The following is a 5,311-nucleotide window of genomic DNA, read 5'->3' as shown; positions in this document are numbered from 1 at the left end:
CCTACTGGCAAATACTCTGATTATTCTCCCCCCGGTGTCATTTTTCACAAAACAAGGTCCCAGGATTCAGGCTTGTGGTCAGCATGCTTCCCTTATTCACCTTCATATGTTAGACCTCCGAGAGGGTGGGGCTGCGGGGAGAGGCCTGATTTACTGAGGGGAGGGCCAGAAGCAACTTAGAAACATTTTTGGTATTATTGCAAATATATATGCAATGTATATTTGTAGATAGGCCAATAAATACATCTGTATCATAAAACAGAGATCAAACTCTGTGTCCTGCTTTTTTTATTCAGCCTATTATGAACCTTTCTCTATGTCATTAAAATTATTTGAAGACATGACTTAAAAAATTGTATTGAAATATAGCTGATTGACAGTGTTGTGTTAGTTTCAGGTGTACAGCAAAGTGATTCAGTTATATATGTAGATTCTCTTTCATTATAGGTTATTACAAGATATTGATTATTGTTGCCTGTGCTACACAGTAGGTCCTTGTTATTTATCTATTTTGTATATAGTAGTATATATATTTTAATCCCAAACTCCTAATTTATCCCTCTCCCCCACCCCAACATGACTTTAATAGTTGCAGAGTATTCCACAATATGGATGTACTCTAATGAATTTAACCATTTCTCTATTTTTGGATATTTCTATTGTTTCCAATTTCTTGATACTCTCAACTCTAGCCCTAGAACTTGCTAACCGTGACCTTGGTCAAGTTATCTGCAGCTGAGGAGAAGAAGTCTTCTCACAAGGATCACGTAGAAGTGCTTTCTCAACAGTGAAAACCCTGCATAAGTGTCTAGTTATGCCTCCCGTGCCAGCCCAGAGCCAGGGCAGACTCTGCCCGTCTGGCTAGAATGGATACTAAGGAAGGGTAGCTACCTCCTAGGTGGTGGGAGGCTGTGGGGGCTGGTTTTCTTCCCTTTGATGTTTCTCACTGTCACCTACAAGATCAGACTTGGAGGCTCAGGAGTCTTCCTGGAAGGAAGTGTGAGGATGGATGTGACTCGCCCAGGAGCTTCTCCCAGCACGCAGGATGCAGGAGAAAGTAGGTTGGAGATGCAGATGGAGACCCCTAGAAACTGGTGCACTCTCTGGGCTTGTGGGAACCTGTGGTTTTGGAAATAGAGGAGCCATGGGGGAGGTGTGGGGTCCTTGAGGTTGGATTGGTCAGTGGAAACATCTTATGCCAGCCCATGAGGTAGGCACTATTATTAATGCCCATTTTGCAGATGAGGAAACTGAGTCTCAGGTTTGGTAACTTGACCAAGGATATGCAGCTAGTGTGGGGCAAAGCCTGAATTCTGCTTCCTAATTACCATCCCACACAAAGCAGGCTGCCATCATTGCCCAGTGACTGCTCCTTGCATGGCCCACAGGTCCTCAGAGGAGGATGATCACCTGCACAGGGGTAAGTCAGGAGGGCTTCCTGGAGGACTGGGACTTCAGCTAGGCCCCCTACATGGGTAAGAATCATCTAGTGGCTCAACCCTGGCCACACATCAGAATCATCTGGGGGAGTCCAGGCCCCCAGGCCCCACCCACAGAGATTCTGATTTCATTGTTCTGGGTTGGGGCCATCACTAGGTGCTGCTGATATGCAGTCAGATGTGTGTATCCAGGTTAAGCAGATAGAAGCAGGGTGTGTCCCTTAGGTGAGGGCAGGATGTGCAAGAGGCCAGGGCAGGAATAAGCCTGTGAAGAGCCAGGACTGGGCCCTCATCTCTGGGTGGGGACAGTGTGAGGCCTACAGGCCAGTTCAAGGGCAGGAGCCAGGATGCCCAGTGGTCCCCTGACAGGAGGGCTTCCATTTTATTGTTTCCTCTTAACATCTTATCAGTCACCAAGCCAGGCCTGGGTACTGGATCATCGAGGAGCCTGCAGCCTGCTGAGGGCGCCTGCATCCACCCCTTGGGAAGCCTCTGCGTGAGTGTCCTTAGCGTGCAGGGAAATATTGGCGTTTGCACTTAATGATCAGCATTTGTTCCGGCCATGGGGAGTTAGAGGCCAGTCAGGGCCCAGGCTTCTGGAACAATTCATCCATTGTCACCATATCCCGGCCACCTGGGTTTCCAGGGCCATCAACAAAGAGCATCACCCAGGACAGGCCCAAGACCTGACGGCAGTAAGTGAGCTGCCTGGGACGCCCACTGCCACTGCTCCTCCTGGATGTGACCCCTCAGCCTTGGTCCTCCCCCCACCCCTCCCTGTACTGTGGGAGCCACCTTGTTCTGGCGCCTCGTTTTTCCTGGGGATTTAGCCTCCTGGAGACAAGGACTGTATATTGACTGCTCGTAGGTGGACAGCCAGGACCTGAGAACAAATCTACAAACAAAAACACACGTAAACCCCTACAGAACCAGCCTCCCCACACCTTCCCTGTGGGCCCCGTGCCTTTGGCTGGTCTCACACCTTTTGTGGGGGGGGTGGGTTTGGAGAGGGGGTGGGTTTGCCCAAGAACAAAATAAGACAACAAACACAAAACAACAGCATCAAAAACCCCACTAACTTAAAAAAATTTTGTTAAATTATTTTTGAGCAACAAAGGTGAGGGAAAGGAGGAAAACACAAATGTCTCTATATTCCCATCAGCGTCCTACGTGCTTTTTACAGTATGTTTAATCTTCCCAACAAACCCAAGTGACTAGTATTCTTACCCACCCACCCCCATTTATACAGGAAACAACTAAGCCTCCAGGGGAGTGACATTGGTTCACTCCTGTAGCCGCGATGTCACCCCAGCCTGGTAGACTCCAGTGTCAGCCTCCACGTGCTGCTCCCACTGCTCTGTGATTCCCACGGTGAGACAGTAAATAACCCAGAGATCCTGCATCTTCGGAAGCAAGTCGTGGGCGAACATGGATGGGAGCTTGAGTGCCGGGGAAGAGCACGGAAGAAGTGAGGACACCTGGGATTCACCTGGTCCTGTCTCCAAACTCGGGTCAGCACCTCTCCACGAGCCTCAGTTTCCCCAGCTGTGAGAGGCAGGGGTTGGGCTAGACTGCCCAGTTCTGTGATTCTATGCCAGCGTGAAAAGGCAGGAATCCTGACAGGCTCAAAATTTTCTTGCTCTCCCTCTCACACTCCACACTTCCTCTAATTAACCCCAAGGGCTCACACATTTGCAAAGCAAAATTAACTGTGCTTTAAAAAGAACGCCGGAGAAGGACTGTGAGCCGTGGCAGCCATCTTTCTGAAGGCTCAAAGGACTGAGTTCTTCTGTTGGTGACATTTGGAGGTGGGTAAGGCTGGGGCCACACTTTGGAGCAGGGTGTTTCCTACAGTTGGGGGAACAGGAGGGGAAAGGCAAGCACTCTCCCCTTCAGCCTGTGCACACTGCCACCTGACAGTGAGGAGGCCGAGGAGGTCACGTGGCTGACAGTTCCCCAGCCCGTGGCCGGGGCAGACGGTGATCTCAGGCCCAGCCCAGCCAGAGCCTTCTCATGCATGATTTCATCTAAGCCTTACAACAGCCCTCATCATCTTATGGATGAGGACACTGTCACACAACTCTCTGTGCCAAGTCCTCTCACTAGTCCCCCTTTATAGATGCTGAGGCTGAGGCACAGGAGGCAAAGGGCACAGGGCTGAGTGAGTGATGAAGGGTATCCGTAGACTTTGGGGTGTCGGGGGCTCCTGGGGGCTGTGACAGTTAGCCGGGCTAAGTTAGGAGGAGAGCGGAAACATGCTAAGTTAGGTGGAAGGAAACATGGATGCAGATGGCTTCCTTCACAGAGGGCTTCCTCTGCACCAGGCCCAGTGCCGTGGAAACAGCCACATGGGCCATCTTCTTCACTCCTCACAGAATCCAAAGAGCGTGGGGAGCTCTGGGGGCCATTGGTATCCAGAGAGAGGACACGGGGTGTGGAGTAAGATGGGAGGAGGCCTCCCCGGCCCCCAGGGGAGGAGGGCCTGGCATGTAGCCTGCAGGGCCTATGCCCAGGCAACAGATGGCAAAGCCCATGGGATCCCTAGCAGGTCCTCAAACACAGGCGGGGTCAGAGGCTGCAGGATGACCCTACGTCCACTCTCCCCTTGTATTGCAACAGAACCCCCTATTTCTAGCTGGGCATCTGGCTGCCCAGACAAAGGCCACACCTCCCAGCCTCCCTTGCAGCTCCACATAGTCAGGTGACTCCCTGCTGGAAAGTTGGATGAGAGTAGAAGTGACAGATGCCACTTCCTGGTGGTGGCCTTCAGGAGAAGCAGCCATGCCTCCCCCCCAACTCCTCCTGTCCCTTCCCACTTCCAGGAACACAGATACAGCAGCTCCATCTTGAGGTGACGTAGCCAGGGGAAGGAGCCTGGGCCCCACTCACCCCGGAGTCACTGTTCCAGCCAATGGAGAGAAACGTAGGTGTTTATTTTGTCTAAATCATTGTTATTTTTAGTCTCTGATACAAGAGCCAAATCTATATCTGAATTCTGATGGTCTCAAACTCTTTTTCCCTGACCACAGAAAGAGGTAGATTTTACGTTGGGATGTGTGTGTGTAACCAGAGCAAGGCTTCATGAAGCAATACCAACCCTTCCCACACACTCTGCATTCTAATATTTTAACTCTGTTTAGTTTTTTAAAACATGCTTATTGTTGTGCTCACTAAATTGTCATGACCTGAAGTCTGAAAAACACCATCCGGACTATTACACAGGCTGACACTTCTCCCCCCCAGGCCACCACCTTTCCCGCTTTTCTGTGACCACCCACCACCTCTCACTATCTGCCTCATACCACTCTTTTTTCCCTCTTTCAGTCATTTATTCAAGAAACATTTATGGAGTATCCACTCTGGGCCAGAAACCACTCCAGTGGTCATCCTGGTAAAAGTAGCAGGGAGCTGAGAGAGGGAGAGATGAATCAGTGATCAGGGGAGGCTTCCTGGTGGAGGTAGCATTTACACTGGACCTTGAAGGGCAGAGATAAATGTGGATGAGCAACGCCCTGGCCCCAGCTCCACTGCAGCCTCAGTTTTAGCCTCTCCCAGCCTCCCAGTCCTGAGGCTCTAGCCACACTGTTCTTCCTTCCCTGCCTGAAAAGAACCCAAATCTCTCCCATGTTAGGGCCCCCACATTCTGTTTCCTCCAGCTGGAATGCTCTTCCTCTGCCTCCGCTTCTATCGCCCAGCTTCTACCCACTGCTGAATCCCCAGCAGTGATCACCTGAGCTAGCGCCTGTCTCTAGACAGGTGGTGATCAATAAATATCTGTTGAATGAATAAATTCTAACTTAGCCCTGTTCATCTATTGCTTGGACAACTGCAGCAGCCTCTACCCTGGTCTTCTAGCCCCCTCCTTTCTAGCA

Source organism: Mesoplodon mirus (genome assembly GCF_964341445.2).
Source record: "Mesoplodon mirus genome assembly, chromosome: 2".
Classification (NCBI taxonomy): domain Eukaryota; kingdom Metazoa; phylum Chordata; class Mammalia; order Artiodactyla; family Ziphiidae; genus Mesoplodon; species Mesoplodon mirus.
This window is presented reverse-complemented; position numbering follows the sequence as displayed.